This window comes from Lepidochelys olivacea, assembly GCF_965140295.1.
Source record: "Lepidochelys olivacea isolate rLepOli2 genome assembly, chromosome: 12".
Taxonomy (NCBI): domain Eukaryota; kingdom Metazoa; phylum Chordata; order Testudines; family Cheloniidae; genus Lepidochelys; species Lepidochelys olivacea.
In genome coordinates, this window is record NC_140422.1 from 2,328,058 (window position 1) to 2,346,177 (window position 18,120).

General features: G+C 46.4%; 1 long non-coding RNA gene across 1 annotated transcript; it reads left to right on the forward strand.

The window, feature by feature from the left end:
* Window positions 1-1,817: 1,817 nt before the first annotated feature.
* LOC311528834 lies at window positions 1,818-8,655 on the forward strand. Its single transcript, XR_014713714.1, has 2 exons — window positions 1,818-1,900; window positions 8,094-8,655. It is a non-coding gene; the product is annotated as an uncharacterized lncRNA (long non-coding RNA).
* The last annotated feature ends 9,465 nt before the right edge of the window (window positions 8,656-18,120 follow it).

Genomic DNA, 18,120 nt, shown 5'->3' on the forward strand with positions numbered 1-18,120 from the left:
CTAGCTAAGTCAGAAATTGCTGTGGGGTGGGAGGGTCATAGTCTCCCACCGGTCATGGTATCATGTTGCCCTTTTATACAGCAGTGGCAAGGAAGGGAAGGGTCACCATTCTCCAGAACATCCAATGTCAGCCACTGTCTGAGGCCAAACGAAATGGCCCAAAGATCTGGGGCTAAACTTCCCACTCCTGTAAGTGGGTGCAGCTCCATTGGTTTCAATGAAGTTGTACTTGCATGACTTTAGTCTCTGATCAGGCCATTAGTACCCTGCTTCTGGGAACCAGTCACCTCAGTCCCTACTCTGGTGCTTGGGATGCCAGGGCTCCTAGGTCCCCCAGTCTCACTCCAACACAACAGCTGAGCAGTCATCGTATCTGCCATCAGTTCTCAGCTCAGACACACCAGGGGCCCAGTGAGTAAACATGGAGTTGCTCTAAAACACCAAGGATGGGTAGCAAACTTAGGACCAAATCCTGAGATCCTCCCTCAGTGTCTACTCCCTGCTTACTTGGGCAAGATGCCTTCTGAGGGCAGGGAGAGTTTTGCCTGTGTGCAAACTGAATAAGGATCTGAAGGATTTGGCTCAAGGAATTTACTTGCACAATGCAATATTTTTAATAAAAAATTGAACTACAAAATAGCAAACCTGGGCCAGAGTTTGTTCTCAGCTATACCTGAGTAATCGCTCAGGGAGTGAGAGAGTGAATTTAAGCACAGATGGTCAAAACTACCAGTGTCTTAAACCTACTGCAGGATGGTGTAATTAGTGCAGGTGCTCATCTCTGTGCAGTCACCACACAGGGTGCCACGTCCACTGATTAGCCACAGTCAACGCGGTTGATTCCAAAGACAGCACCAAGGCCTGTTTTAATAGCGGGCCTTTATTCCCCCTCCCTGACAGCGAAACACCAGGAGGGAGACCTCTCAACTGAGCTGCAGTTTGGCAGAACAGGAGAGAGAGAGAGCTGCAGGCCATTGCTCCTGAATTCATCTGGGTTTACTAATTGGCAGGACTTCTGTTCAGGTACCTGGGGTTGGTCTTTTCACTCAGCAGAAACTGAGCCTGATTCCTCCTTCCCATCCTCCACCATTTGTTTCTTCTCCTGGCTCTTTTAAAGCTGATTTTGACATGTTAAAAAGTTCAGGCCTGACTGATGTTTGAGGCAGCGAAGATGCTCACCTTCTGGTTGCAAGGCCTAGAATGCTACAGCTCACTTCTGAGGGCTCAGGCTGGTTTCCATGGAAACAGATGCAGAGTTGCTGGGCACTGCCAGGTATCCAATGGATAGTGAGGAACCGCACTGCCCAGCGTATAATGCAACGTGACAGGGAGAGGAAAACCAGCTAGATCTAAACCTATTCCAGAACTGCATGTGCTTGCATTTGTGTGCAGGTACAAATACAGCTGTCTCCATATCTGAGGGAGAACGGTGTGGTGTAAAGCATATAGCATCATGCGTTTGGGATAAGCACATTATTCGCTTGTAATAATGTGCTACTAATTCGCTTCGTTGTGGTGGTGCACTTGTTCTGTAAGGTTCAGGAAGGCAACCAGCATGTGTGAATTCCTCCTCATCCTAGGATCAGTATCTGTGGGACAGTGGAGCTGGCCTGATGAAGGCAGTTTGGGGTTTATAAAAACACATGTGCTGCTGATGCTGTTTTTAGGGCCCTCAGCAGTGAGGGACAAGGCTGGCTCAGCCGATTTGGCAGCCAGTTCCTCCCGGAGATCTAGCCCCGAAAGCAGAGAGTACTGGGAAATGTAGTCCCCTGGGCAGTCATGACTGTAGTTCTAGCCTGGGGCAAAGCATGCTGGGACTTAAAGGGCCTGTATAAAGCACTTTCCAGGAGCCGGGGAGAGATGTAGGGGGAGTGGGTCACGCTGAGAGGCAGTTCTGGAAGTAAGCCTTTTATGGTTTTGATTTTGGGTTGTTGGGTTTTTTTTAAATTTGGTTTTGTGTTTTATTTTGTGTAGGCTTTGGCGGGAGGGTCTCCCCCCATTTCATAGAATGGGGGATACAGCCCCTGGCAGGAAAGGAGGGTATTGGTGCCTGTGTAAAAGATCTCCACAGAATAGCTAAGCCATCGGTGAGTCAGTCCTGGAGGTCAGACTTGATGATCTGATGAGCCTGTCTGGCCTTAAAAATCAAACAATGAAACCACGCTGTGTCCTGGTGTATCTGTGTGTGCTACTACCTTAACGTAACACTCCTCTAGAAATGTTTGAGATTTATTTTTTAAATAACTGTATCCCTCTGCCTGCAAAGTCAGTCTGCAGAAGGCCCCCGTTCAGCAAAGTTCTTAAGCATGTGTCTTGCTTTAAGCATGTGAGATCAAGCTATATGTCCCAAAGTGTATCTTTTATGTAGCTAAATTAAATTAACTTAGTTCAGTTCACCACTTTTACTTACTTCTCTTTGGTCTGAGCTCTATTGTGTCACCTCTTTGTAGTTTCATGTATATATCCTTATAATGAAGAATTTAAATTCTTCATCTGTATTAAACCCTTCCAGCGAAGAATTAGAGAGGTTTAAAAATAAAATTCAAATGCAGATTTCTGGTATAGAGAAATTAGAGAAGGACTTTGATCATTTTGAAGGAATGTGTGTCCTGTTACTGCACGTGTGTCCTGTTACTGAGATGGGAGATTGAAATTGCATTTTAAAAAAAGCTTTTCCATTTATTTTTATGTTTTAAAAAAAAGCCTGAATAGCTGTAAAAGAGAGTATCTGATAAATGAAACCTTGCAAGATATATGGGGGGCCAATCTCATCATCAGTTTGTTTTTGTTTTTATCCTTTTCCTGATAACAACGGAGATTTCTCATGGTGTGATCTGGCCCATGTTGTTATTGGGGTCCTCTGTCATAATCACTTCCATTGAGGACAGTCATGATGGCATAGGGATAGGATTATCCATAATGTCAGTGGGATAAAAGCAGCAGCAGCTGACCACCTAGGGGAGGAAGATCCAGCTTCCATGAAAAAAGAAAAGGAGGACTTGTGGCACCTCAGAGACTAACCAATTTATTTGAGCATGAGCTTTCGTGAGCTACAGCTCACTTCATCCGATGAAGTAAGCTGTAGCTCACGAAAGCTTATGCTCAAATAAATTGGTTAGTCTCTAAGGTGCCACAAGTACTCCTTTTCTTTTTGCGAATACAGACTAACACGGCTGTTACTCTGAAAGCTTCCATGAAAGTTTTCTTTGTAATGATGGACAGGTAAAGTTAAATGGCAGGCACACATCACAGGCCAGGCTTGCTCCTGGGATGATGGAGCCCCAGCAGTGGTCAGTCTGGGTGGAACACGGCTCCCATGGGTCTAAAGCTGGCCTCAAAGTGGCAGGACTGCCCACTGGGATGGGGCAAGGTCCAGCTGCTCAGGAGTTGTGCTGATTGAGTAGCCGCCAGGCGGCATCCATTCTATCACCATATTGCCAAGCCCAAGGATTGAAAAAATGACGAGTCAGGCCTCCGAATCAGGAGATTGGCTTAAAAAGCATGAGATTTTTAGAAAAAAATAACAAATGTTGGGTTCTTTTTGTCTTCAATTTTCTGCCTTTAGGGTGAGCTTACTTCATGTTTTCAAGCTTTCCTCAGAAAGCATAAGTGCGGAAACTTACTTTTATTTGAATGCAGTCTGTTGATTTCAGCAGCTGAGGCTTTAAAAACCACCAAATACTGCAAGACTCACAATAAAATCTTAAGTTATCAATACTGCATCCACCAACAGGGCTCCAAGAGCCCCAGCTCGGACTTCTTTAAAGCTGCCTTCGCCCAACAGAATCTCAGGCATTTGTCTTTCATCTTCTGTTCAAACCCTCACTTGGTCCACCCTTGCGCATGTGCTTATGGTCCTGGTGTCGTGATTCATATATCCATGTAATACATTATAGGTCATTGAGGCCTGGTATGAATGACGCGTGCTTGACATGAGTACTTGCGTTGCAAGTTAACAACCGAAGCAAGAACTTAAGGTCAAGGACTATTAGAACTATTCGTACAAAGACAATCTTATGTTCCAAGAAAAATACAGAAAATCATCAGAAAAGGAAACAACAACAGCTGGACTGATATAAAATGGCATAAGAATTGGAGGAAATGGCATACCTATGATCATGGCAGCCCACTTAGGATTGTCTTTTTGGAATTGTATGGGTAGAAGGCCTGTAAACAAAGGCAAAGAACCGATGATGTGATGGAATGGACTATAAATGGTTGGTTATGATTTCTGCCAATGGGAGTAGTTTATTGATCCAGAGTCCCATGTGGATATAAATGTGGCTTTCACTGGCTCCCCGCATCTTGTGATCGGAAGGAATCTTGACTGGCCATTGGGACCATTCTGACCTTTGGACTCTGGTATAGTATGTTTGGGGTGTGAATGTGGAGTAAGTAAGGTTTGTTTAATAAAGAGCATTTAAAGTATTATGTACCAACACTGTGTCCAGTATCTGGCTGCTCCCCATCCTGTAGGGAGACCTCTACTGTGGGTCTAACATTGGCGTGTGCAGGTCACAAAAAGCCACCCACAGTGTGACCTGCTTCAAGTCATAATTCAACATTACTAGCAGCCTCTGGTGATTCTGTCCCCAAAGTGCTTGGAAATGTTAAAATCTATTATCCCTTTTGGGGTGGGACGTAGCAGCTGTGTAACCAAATGCAGCAATACGTACACTATTTTAGGACTGGAAGTGAAGAAGAGTATATCCAACTACGTACAAATACAGAGGGTATTTAACTAAGCAGAATGTACTTACCCAAATGGGAAATTGGCCAGGACTGTACACACTAACTTTTGTAAAAGTTCACAGGTGATCTGCAAAGAACATACAGGCTTAAGACCTCTTCTTACATCTTATCTGCAAGACCACACCTCCAGTGTCCCTTAGCATCATCCTTTCACTGACTCCAGTTGACAAATTGGGAACACTGTCTTTTCAGTCACCAACACAATGATGGGCTGCTTGGATGTTTCCCCTCTGCGTACTGATCTAGCCTGACCCTAATTAATTTACGAAATCTGACAAGATCTCAGCCTTAGGTGCTATGGCTGCACACTAGCTACATTTAACTGAATGTGTGACCTCTACTCTCAGTCAGATATTTGTATTTACGTAATATTTATTTAATAAATATCGAATACTATTGCTTGGACATAGAGTACTTGTCTCGTATCTTGTGCCCTGAAATTGACAACTGTTAACATGCTGTTCTACTCTGAATAGTGAGTAAGTAAAAATTACACTTTCTTTCTCAGCAGAACTTTTTTCTAGTCAGTCACATCTACTGACTTTAGTGACCAATTCTTTTTAACTGCTTTTTGCTCCTGGTAGCCCTGCAGAACTGACACAGTTATGGGAAACAGAGTGGGCATTGTCTTCTCTTTGGATGTCATTTGCAGAACTGGTTACTGAGACTCAATCAGCTACCCCTGTGCAATCCAAAGTCATCGAGGGACCTAGTTTTAAAGTTCATGAGAGCCAGCCTTACCCTGCTCTGCTGTGAGATGTACCCACCAAGGAAAGGTCAGCCTTCATCACACATGTCGGGCTGTATGCATTTAATGTGCTCCCTTTCGGGCTGCAGAATGCACCCGCCACCTTCCAAAAACTTGTAGATGGTCTCCTAGTGGGATTGGGAGAATATGCAGTCACCTACCTTGACGATGTGGCCATATTTTTGGATTCCTGAGCAGAACACCTGGAACATCTACGAAAAGTCTTTGAGCGCATAAGGGAGGCAGGACTAACTGTAAAGGCTAAGAAGTGTCAAATAGGCCTAAACTGAGTGACTTACCTTGGACACCAGGTGGGTCAAGGAACTATCAACCCTGTACAGGCCAAAGTGGATGCTATCCAAAAGTGGCCTGTCCCAAAGTCAAAGAAAGACGTCCAATCCTTCTTAGGCTTGGCCGAATATTACAGGCGATTTGTACCGCAATACAGCCAAATCGCCGCCCCACTGAGGCCTGGTCTACACTACGAGTTTATGTTGGATTTAGCAGCTTTAAATCTGAATTAACCCTGCACCCGTCCACACAACGAAGCCATTTTTTCGACATAAAGGGCTCTTAAAACCTTTTTCTGTACTCCTCCCCAACGAGGGAATTAGCGCTGAAATCGACATCACCGTTTTGAATTAGGGTTAGTGTGGACACAATTCGAAGGTATGGGCCTCCAGGAGCTATACCACAGTGCACCATTGTGACTGCTCTGGACAGTACTCTGAACTCGGTTGCACTGGCCAGGTATACAGGAAAAGCCCCAGGAACTTTTGAATCTCATTTCCTGTTTGGCCAGGTGAGCTCATCAGCACAGGTGACCATGCAGAGCTCATCAGCACAGGTGACCATGCAGTCCCAGAATCAACAAAGAGCTCCAGCATGGACCGAACGGGAGGTACTGGATCTGATCGCTGTATAGGGAGAGGAATCTGTGCTATCAGAACTATGTTCCAAAAGACGAAATGCCAAAACATTTCAAAAAATCTCAGAGGCCATGAGGGACAGAGGCTACATTAGGGACACAACACAGTGCCGCGTGAAACTTAAGGAGCTCAGACAAGCGTACCAGAAAACCAAAGAATCAAACCAATACTCCGGGACAGAGCCCCAGAGATGCTGCTTCTATGCTGAGCTGCATGCAATTCTAGGGGGGGCTGCCACCACTACCCCACCCCTGTCCATGGACTCTGATGATGGGGTACTCTCTGCCATGCCTTAGGATTTTGCAGATGGGGAAGATGAGGAGGAGGAGGAGGATGAGCTTGGGGAGAGCACACAGCACACCATTCTCCCCGACAGCCAGGATCTTTTTATCACCCTGACTGAAATAACCTCCCAACCCAACGAAGCCAGAGAAGGGACCTCTGGTGAGGGTACCTTTTTAAATACAATACATGTTATAAAAGCAAGTGTTTTTTAATGATTAAGTAGCCCTGAGGACTTGGGATGCATTCGTGGCCAGTACTGCTACTGGAAAAGTCTGTTAACGCGTCTGGGGATGGAGCAGAAATCCTCCAGGGACATCTCCATGAAGTTCTCCTGGAGGTACTCTAAAAGCCTTTGCAGAAGGTTTCTGGGGAGAGCAGCCTTATTCTGTCCTCCATGGTAGGACACTTTACCATGCCATGCTAGTAGCAAGTAATCTGGTATCATTGCATGACAAAGCCTGGCAGCATATGGTCCCGGTGTTTGCTGGCATTCAAGCAACATCTGTTTTTTATATCTCTGTGTTTATCTTCAGGAGAGTGATATCGTTCATGACAGGTTTCAGAGTAACAGCCGTGTTAGTCTGTATTCGCAAAAAGAAAAGGAGTACTTGTGGCACCTTAGAGACTAACCAATTTATTTGAGCATGAGCTTTCGTGAGCTACAGCTCACTTCATCGGATGCATAACTGTAGCATCCGATGAAGTGAGCTGTAGCTCACGAAAGCTCATGCTCAAATAAATTGGTTAGTCTCTAAGGTGCCACAAGTACTCCTTTTCTTATATCATTCATGGTAACCTGGTTGAAATAGGGGAATTTAATTAAGGGGACATTCAGAGGTGGCTGTTCCTACTGGGCTGTTTACCTGTGGCTGAAAAGAAATCCTCCCCGCAGTTAGCCATGCGGTGGGGTTGGGGTGGTGCATTGTTGAGCTGTTCGCATTTGGCTTGCAAGGATCTTCCCTGATACCAGCCAGGCGGTGTGGGGGAGGGGAAAAGCGATCATCCCAGAGAATTGGATGAGGGAGGGTGTTAGTTTGGTTTCTGCTCCACCACGTTAACAGGAAAACCACAGCACTAAATGGTCAACTCAACGGGCTTTGCTTGGTATGGGAAAGGAGGGCGCTGCTGTTATGAAGGTTGCAGAAGCCGAAAGACTGGCTTACCATGGCCGCCTGCAAGCTGAATTCTGTTGCCTGGCACTGCGTGTGTGATCTCCAACACCAAAGCCGCAGGCACTCAATATAAGATGCAAAATGCAACCTTGTACCAAAATCACATGTGCTATGTAATGTGAATAGTGTTGTTCGCCGTGAAAGAGTATAGCCACTGTTCTGTAAAATGTATCTTTTAAAATACTTCACTCCCTTTTTTTCCTCCAGCAGCCGCAAATGTTTCAAGCCTCCCTCCTCCATCCCAAAGGCTATCTCAGATAAGGCGGCAAAAAAAAATCACATGCAATGAAATGTTCTCTGAGCTCATGCAGTCATCTGGCACTGACAGAGCTTTGTGGAGGGACACAATAGCAGAGTACAGGACAGTGGGCGATGAACGTGAGGAGAGGTGGCGGCAGGAAGATCAGAGGAGGCATGAGGCAATGCTGGGGCTACTGCGGGATCAAACGGACGTTCTCCTGCGTCTGATGGAGGTTCATGAACGCAGCAGGATCACAGATTGCCACTGCAGCCCCTGTTTAACCACCCTCCCTCCTCTCCAAGTTCCATAGTCTCCTCACCCAGACGCCCAAGAACGCGGGTGGGGAGGCTCCGGGCACCCAACCACTCCAACCCCGTGGACAGCCCAAGCAACAGAAGGCTGTCATTCAACAAGTTTTGAAGTGGTCTTTTCCTTCCCTCCTAGCCTCTTCCCACACACCACCCGGCTACCTTGTGAGTTATCTCCCTATTTTTATGATCAATTAATAAAGAATACATGTTTTTTAAATGATAGTGACTTTATTTCCTTTGCAAGCAAGCTGTGATCAAAGGCGGGAGGGCAGGTGTCTTACAGGGAATTTAGAGGCAACCAAGGGGGTGGGTTTTCATCAAGGAGAAACAAACAGAAGTGTCACACCATACCCTGGCCAGTCCTGAAACTGGTTTTCAAAGCTTCTCTGATGCGCAGCACTTCCTGCTGTGCTCTTCTAACCGCCCTGGTGTCTGGCTGCGTGTATTCAGCGGCCAGGCGATTTGCATCAACCTCCCACCCCGCCATAAACATCTCCCCCTTACTCTCACAGAGATTGTGGAGCACACAGCAAGCAGCAATAACAACGGGAATATTGCTTTTGCTGAGGTCTGAGCGAGTCAGTAAACTGCGCCAGCGACCCTTTAAATGTCCAAATGCATGCTCTACCACCATTCTGCACTTGCTCAGCCTATAGTTGAACAGCTCCTGACTACTGTCCAGGGTGCCTCTGTAGGGCTTCATGAGCCATGGCATTAAGGGGTAGGCTGGGTTCCCAGGATAACTATATATAGGCATTTCAACATCCCCAATAGTTATTTTCTAGTCTGGGAAGTAAATCCCTTCTTGCAGCCGTTTAAACAGACCAGAGATCCTGAAGACACGAGTGTCATGAATCTTTCCCGGCCATCCCACGTTGATGTTGGTGAAATGTCCCTTGTGATCCACCACTGCTTGCAGCACCATTGAAAAGTACCCCTTGCGATTTACGTACTGGCTGCCCTGGTGGTCTGGTCCCAAGATGGGGATATGCGTTCCGTCTATAGCCCCACCACAGTTAGGGAATCCCATTACAGCAAAGCCATCTAGTATGACCTGCACGTTTCCCAGAGTCACTACCTTTGATAGAAGCAGCTCAATGATTGCGTTGGCTACTTGCATCACAGCAACCCCCACAGTAGATTTGCCCACTCCAAATTGATTACCGCCTGACCGGTAGCTGTCTGGCGTTGCAAGCTTCCACAGGGCTATTGCCACTTGCTTGTGAACTGTGAAGTATTCCTGTGCTTCAGGGCAGGGGAAAGCAAGTCACAAAGTTCCATGAAAGTGCCCTTACGCATGCGAAAGTTTCGGAGCCACTGGGAATCATCCCAGTCCTGCAACACTATGCGGTCCCACCAATCTGTGCTTGTTTCCCAGGCCCGGAATCAGCATTCCATGGCATGAGCCTGCCCCATTAACACCATGATCTCCAAATTGCAGGGGAACACGGTTTTAGAGAAAAGTGTGTTCATGTCCTCATCACCGCGCTTCCGTTGCCTCCTCGCCTGGTTTCTCAGGTGCTGGTTCTGCATAAACTGCATGATAATGCGTAAGGTGTTTACAATGGTCATAACTGCTGCGGTGAGCTGAACGGGCTCCATGCTTGCTGTGCTATGGCGTCTGCTCCTGCTCAGGCAATTCAGGGAAAAGGGCGCAAAACGATTGCCATTGCTCTGACAGAGGGAGGGGCGACCGACAACATGGCTTACAGGGAATTAAAATCAACAAAGGGGGTGGCTTTGTGAGAAACAGAATGGCCCCCTCAAGAATAGAACTCAAAACCTCAAGGATAGAACTCAAAACTGGGTTTAGCAGGCCGTTGATTTCAGGGAGGAAGGGAGGAGAAAATGAATACAAAACAAATCTGGTCTATTTCTTGTTTTGATCCACTTCATCTATCTTTATACATCTTGCTGGCAGCAGACTATGCAGTACGACTGCTGGCCAACGTCATCTCCTGGGTGCTCGGCAGAAGACGGTGCAGTATGACTGCTGGCCATCGTCATCTCCTGGCTGCTCATTAAAAGACGGTGCAGTAGGACTGCTGGTAGGACTGAATCACCATGAGACAAAATTTAAAAGGGTAATGACCTGTCTGAGTCACTCCCATGTTTGCCTAGGTGCCCCTGACCTCATCGAGGTCGGTTAAAAGAGCACCCTGGAATATGTTGACGATGGCTACCAGTTATACTGCACTGTCTGCTGCCAAAAGGCTGCTGCTGTGTAGCAGTGCAGTTCCATGTCTGCAAGCACCCAGGAGACATGTGGTGACGGTTAGCTGAGCGGGCTCCATGCTTGCCATGGTATGGTGTCTGCATGGATAACCCAAGAAAAAAGGCGCAAAATGATTGTCTGCCATTGCTTTCACGGAGGGAGGGAGGGAGGGAGGGAAGGGGGGCCTGACGATATGTACCCAGAACCACCCGCGACAATGTTTTAGCCCCATCGGGCATTGGGATTTCTACCCAGAATTCAAATGGGTGGTGGAGACTGCGGGAACTGTGGGATAGCCACCCACAGTGCAACGCTCCGGAAGTCGACGGTTGCCTCTGTACTGTGGACGCACTCCGCTGACGACATGCACTTAGAGCATTTGTGTGGGGACACACACAATCGACTGTGTAAAAACGCTTTCTACAAAACCGACTTCTATAAATTCAACCTAATTTCGTAATGTAGACAAGGCCTGACAGACCTAACCAAAAAGAAACAGCCAAATGCAGTTCAGTGGACTGAAGAGTGTCAGAAGGCCTTTAATCAGCTTAAAGCGACACTCATGTCTGACCCTGTGCTAAGGGCCCCAGACTTTGACAAACCGTTCCTAGTAACCACAGATGCGTCTGAGCATGGTGTGGGAGCAGTCTTAATGCAGGAAGGACCAAATCAAGAGTTCCATCCTGTCGTGTTTCTCAGCAAGAAGCTGTCTGAGAGGGAAAGCCACTGGTCAATCAGTGAAAAGGAATGTTACGCCATTGTCTACGCTCTGGAAAAGCTACGCCCATACGTTTGGGGATGGCGTTTCCACCTGCAAACCGACCATGCTGTGCTACAGTGGCTTCATACCACCATGGGAAATAATAAAAAACTTCTTTGGTGGAGTTTAGCGCTCCAAGATTTTGATTTCGACATACAACACATTTCAGAAGCTTCTAACAAAGTGGCTGATGCACTCTCCCGAGAAAGTTTCCCAGAATCAACTGGTTAAAATTGTCCTTGAGATGTGGAAAATATTGTTAGTCTTTATACAGTTAGTAGTATATTTAGAGGTGCATGTGTCTTATTAACTCTGTTTTCTCCTAGAGCTCCAGGAAGAAATCACAGCCAGTGTTTCACCTTATGTGTGATTTTGGGGGGTGTGTGTCATAAATATAAAGGGAAGGGTAACCACCTTTGTGCATACAGTGCTATAAAATCCCTTCTGGCCAGAGGCAAAATCCTTTCACCTGTAAAGGGTTAAGAAGCTAAGGTAACCTCGCTGGCACCTGACCCAAAATGACCAATGAGTGGACAAGATACCTTCAGATCTGGAGGTGGGGGGAAAGGCTTTTGTCTGTCTGTGTGATACCTTTTCCGGGAACAGATCAAGGATGCAAGCCCTCCAACTCCTGTAAAGTTAGTAAATAATCTAGCTAGAAAATGCATTAGGTTTTCTTTGTTTTGGCTTGTAAATTCGCTGTGCTGGAGGGAATGTGTATTCCTGGTTTTGTGTCTTTTTGTAACTTAAGGTTTTGCCTAGAGGGATTCTCTATGTTTTGAATCTGACTGCCTGTGAGATTATCTTCCATTCTAATCTTACAGAGTGTTTCTTTTATCTTTATTTTGTTCTTCGAATAAAGTTCTGGGTTTTTTTAAGAATCTGATTGAATCCTTAGAAACCCAAGCTGGTCTGTGCTCAACTTGTTTATTCTCAAGCCTCCCCAGGAAAGGGGGTGTAAAGGCTTGGGGGGATAGCTGGGGGAAGAGGAACTCCAAGTGGTCCTTTTCCCTGGTTCTTTGTTATAGCGTTTGGTGGTAGCAGCATACCCTAGTCCAAGGGCAAAAATTTTGTGCCTTGCGGAAGTTTTTAACCTAAGCTGATAGAAATAAGCTTAGGGGGTCTTTCATGCAGGTCCCCACATCTGTACCCCAGAGTTCAGAGTGGGGAAGGAACCTTGACAACTTGTATTCTATTTGATCCACTATAACCCCCCACATCCTTTCCAGCAGTACATCAGGCTAGCCAATTATTCCTCATTTTGTAGTTGTGCATTAGATTTTTTTTCTTCTACAACTGAAGTACTTTGCACTTGTCTCTACTGAATTTCATCTTGCTGGTTTCAGACTAATTCTGTAATTTGTTAAGGTCATTTTGAAATCTAATCTAATGGGGATGATGATCATAGAATCATAGAATATCAGGGTTGGAAGGGACCTCAGGAGGTCATCTAGTCCAACTCCTGCTCAAAGCAGGACCAACCCCAACTAAATCATCCCAGCCAGGGCTTTGTCAAGCCTGACCTTAAAAACTTCTAAGAATTGAGATTCCACCACCTCCCTAGGTAACCCATTCCCGTGCTTCACCACTCTCCTAGTGAAATAGTGTTTCCTAATATCCAACCTAAACCTCCTCCACTGCAACTTGAAACCATTGCTCCTTGTTCTGTCATCTGCTACCACTGAGAATAGCCGAGCTCCATCCTCTTTGGTACCCCCCTTCAGGTAGTTGAAGGCTGCTATCAAATCCCCCTCTCACTGTTCTCTTCTGCAGACTAAATAATCCCAGTTCCCTCAGCCTCTCCTCATAAATCATGTGCCCCAGCCCCCTAATCGTTTTCATTGTCCTCCACTGGACTCTCTCCAATTTGTCCACATCCCTTCTGTAGTGGGGGGCCCCTAAACTGGACGCAATACTCCAGATGTGGCCTCACCAGTGTCGAATAGAGGGGAATAATCACTTCCCTTGATCTGCTGGCAATGCTCCTACTAATACAGCCGAATATGCTGTTCATCTTCTTGGCAACAAGGGCACACTATTGACTCATATCCAGCATGATCCAATTTTGTAAACAGAGTCAAGGTCTGTCTGTCAGAAGTGCTGAAGTATTATAAAAGAAGTCCCAAGCACCACATCTAATCTCAAAGAGCAAATCACGTATGGAAATAAGCAATCCAATAAAGAGCTCCCATCTTGTCTGTTGTGGGGACAGTTTGACAGTTTGACCGTGTGCTTGATTGGTGGTGTAAAAAGTGTGAATTGGGAGTGCTTTGTTCCAGGTGAGCCTTGAGTGGGCCTGACTGTTATAAAAAGCCAGTCAGCTGCGAACCAGCTGAGCAGCAAACAGCAGAGAGGCTAACAGAGGGAGTTTGCCTGGGAGTTCGCCTGGGGAGAGCCCACTGTGGCTTACATCTTGCCGACTTCTCTGAGTAGTTACTACAACTCCTGAGGAAGCTCGTAGAAGGAAGGTAATATGGATGGGGAGTGTTCAGCTGTTGTGACCTGCACTGGATGTGCCATGTTTGTCTTTCTTCCACAGGATGGAAGTGACTTTGTCTGTACAAAGTGCAAGCTGGTCTCCACATTGAAAGAGAAGGTTCAAGGTCTGGAGCAACAGGTATCGACCCTGCGTTGCATAAGAGAAACTGAAAATTTCCTGGACAGACGTCAGGATATGCTTCTACGGGCACAATGTTCTGAAGATTCAGAGCAGGCTGCACTGCGGGGACAGGAGGACGGTGAAGAAATTTGGCAGTATGTGACCTCCAGAAGAAGAAAGGGGAGCGTCCATGTACCAGCAATGCAGATACAGGTAAGTAACTGTTTCATGTTCTCTTCACAGCTACTAATGCAGAGAGTGGACCAGATGATACGTCTGAGGGAAGGGAGCAGAAGGAGACTCCGCCGATTGGAAGGCATGAGATGCACTGTCCTAGGGTTGGGGGTTCCACGACCACTGCTCCCAAGAGAAGGAGGCGGATGGTGGTGGTTGGGGACTCTCTCCTCCGGGGGACTGAGTCATCTATCTGCCGCCCCGACCGGGAAAACCGAGAAGTCTGCTGCTTGCCAGGAGCTAGGATTCACAATGTGACAGAGAGACTGCCGAGACTCATCAAGCCCTTGGATCGCTACCCCTTCCTGCTTCTCCACATGGGCACCAATGATACTGCCAAGAATGACCTTGAGCGGATCACTGCGGACTACGTGGCTCTGGGAAGGAGGATAAAGGAGTTTGAGGTGCAAGTGGTGTTCTCGTCCATCCTCCCTGTGGAAGGAAAAGGCCTGGGTAGAGACCGTTGAATTGTGGAAGTCAACGAATGGCTACGCAGGTGGTGTCGGAGAGAAGGCTTTGGATTCTTTGACCATGGGATGGTGTTCCAAGAAGGAGGAGTGCTAGGCAGAGACGGGCTCCACCTAACGAAGAGAGGGAAGAGCATCTTCGCAAGCAGGCTGGCTAACCTGGTGAGGAGGGCTTTAAACTAGGTTCACCGGGGGAAGGAGACCAAAGCCCTGAGGTAAGTGGGACATGGGATACCAGGAGGAAGCACGAGCAGGAGTGCACAAGAGGGCAGGGCTCCTGCCTCATACTGAGAAAGAGGGATGATCAGCGAGTTATCTCAAGGGCCTATACACAAATGCAAGAAGCCTGGGAAACAAGCATGCAACTATTAGGACTGCTTTGCTCCAGGGATGCCCCTACTTTGCAACACAGATGGTTGCATTGGCAAACTTGCCAGCAGCCTGAGGGGGCGCAACTAATTTGCATCCACCCATCTTAAACAGGAGCACAGGCTTGTAGTATTTGCTAGCATTTGGATCGTTTTCGATAGATGGAGAGAAACCGCTGGGTACTTGAGTTCACCTCTGCCGTGCATACTACAGCCTACTTTCAAATGGCTCAAGTAAGGGGCTTCCACTGCTTGCTTTGGGAGGCTGTTCAGCAGTGGAAAAACCTTTCCAAAGAAAGAGCATTTGGTTCTGGCTTGGGTTTCTGTCACCACAGGGTAACTCTAACAACAAGTTCGCTCACCAGTGTAGGTTAGTTTATTATCACCCGGCAGTTGCATGGAAAGGGTGACTCTGGAGCACAGCTTGGGGCTCCAGGGGCTGTGCTCCAGACAATCCTGCTCTGGTCTGGGGGAGCTGACAGAACAGGGGGCTGCAAAGCTGGGTCCCTCACTCATTTTCTGTCTCATCAATAAGAATCTGTTCCCACTCCTGCTGAAGGGAATGAGCTTTGCCACTGAGTCAACGAGAGCAGGAGTGGGCAGTAAGACATGGTCTATGGCCACTGGGGAACTTCCAACGAAAACCTCTAACCATCTTTAAACTTGGTTCAGCAGAAATTGTTCAGGCCCCCGAAAGCTCATCTAGCCTATGACTCCAGCTGGCTTTAGACTGTTTCCAGCTGAATATTTAGACAGGGCTATAATGTTTTATATTTTACTGCACCCAGCACAATGAGGTCATGACCCTGGTTAGGATACCTGCGTCCTAAAGTAATAGAAACAAAAAATTAACCCTTTGTATCCAATCTGGGGAATGAGCATTGATCAACAAGCCAATACCCACACCAGGCCTGCTAGCTCAGGCTTAAAGCACCCTCAAGCCAGCTTAGAGATTCTTCTGTGTGGATGGAAGTGGACTTAGGGGCAACACACATAGGGGAGTTTTGCCACTGACTTTAATGGAGCCAGGATTTCAGCCTTGATCTCTTGTATTTGTAAAATATTTGTGTGGATGTAGTGACTGTGAGAAATACAGGCCATCTTTCTATCCTGAAAACTAGAACATCAAAGGCAGCATTGGCACAGGCTATTCCAGGCTGTTTTGCTAACATGCCTCCACCTTGACGTGGAGGAACTACTTCTAGAGGTCAGAGCACAGCTCAGTCTTCATGGTTCATTCAATTCCTGGCCCTCCTGCAGAGACTACCAGTGATAATGCTGATGAGAATGGACCGTATATGAAGGGGGGAAGGGGGTCTTGTGTTTTAGACATCTGTCATAAATATAGAGGGAAGGGTAACCATCTTTCTGTATACAGTGCTATAAAATCCCTCCTGACCAGAGGCAAAGTCCTTTTACCTGTAAAGGGTTAAGAAGCTCAGATAACCCGGCTGGCACCTGACCCAAAATGACCAATGAGGGGACAAGATACTTTCAAATCTGGAGGGGGAGGGAAAGGCTTTTATCTGTCTGTGTGATACCTTTGCTGGGAACAGATCAAGGATGCAAGCCCTCCAACTCCTGTAAAGTTAGTAAGTAATCTAGCTAGAAAATGCATTAGGTTTTCTTTGTTTTGGCTGTGCTGGAGGGAATGTGTATTCCTGTTTTTGTGTTTTTTTGTAACTTAAGGTTTTGCCTAGAGGGATTCTCTGTTTTGAATCTGCCTGTAAGATTATCTTCCGTTCTGATCTTACAGAGTTTTTCTCTTATCTTTTTTTGTTCTTCTAATAAAGTTCTGTTTTTTAAGAATCTGAATGGGTTTTTTGGGTCTTAAAAATCCGAAGCTGGTTTGTGCTCATCTTGTTTATTCTCAAGCCTCCCCAGGAAAGGGGGTGTAAGGGCTTGGGGGGGATATTTTGGGGAAATAGGAACTCTAAGTGGTCCTTTCCCTGATTGTTTGTAAAATCACTTGATGGTGGCAGCGTACTGTTCAAGAACAAGGTGAAATTTGTACTTTAGAAAAGTTTTTAACCCAAGCTAGTAAAAATAAGCTTAGGGGGTCTTTCATGCGGGTCCCCACATCTGTACCCTAGAGTTCAGAGTGGGGAAGGAACCCTGACAACATCTGTCTGGTAGGAAATGTACCAACAGACCACCAAATATGTAACACATAGGTCATTCAAAAGGCATCAGATGGTAACTAATTTCATAGTCCTTGCCTAGGCTGAAAAACGTGTACTACTTACATTTACAGTTTGGTTTCAAGATCATTATGACCTATGGGAGTAGCCATAGGAGCTGGATTAAGATGATGATATGTGAGTTCTTCAGATGTGTTTGTCTAGCCCTTAGCATATCTTGGGTGCTACTGCCATCAAATAATAACTCTCATTTGTATAATTACTCAACTAGGGAAGCCGAGAAGAATAATTCCCTCCGTTGCAGGTTCCCTACTCTGGCCTGTGTTCTGATTAGATCACTTGCCTCTTCTGGCCTACTAAGCTATTAATCCATTTCCATACTGCAGCACTGTGGCATTTTTTCAACTCTCTAAAGATTGTTTTAGCTTTTTTTTTTTCTTCACTAAAACATCATTTCAGGGCTGTGATGTCATAGCCGGAAATCCACACTTATGATTATACCACAGCTTTGAAATAAACCTTTCTTCATCAGCTCACAGTGGGATTTTTGCTATTCCTATTAACATACATATAGAAATAGGTAATATTATAGTGGGACTGGATGGCTCAGGAATTTGGCTTAATGCAATCCAGGACTTTCACCTCTGGTTCTGCTGTTCAGATCTAGCTCACTCATACTGCTCATTGATTGGGAACATCTGGGGACTATTGGGTGCTTCTCTAGCATACAACTGATCTCTCTTACTGGAAAGGATGGCTTGTTGGTCTAGGGGTATGATTCTCGCTTCGGGTGCGAGAGGTCCTGGGTTCAAATCCCGGATGAGCCCTGTTTTGGGGGGAGGGATAGCTCAGTGGTTTGAGCATTGGCCTGCTAAACCCAGGGTTGTGAGTTCAATCC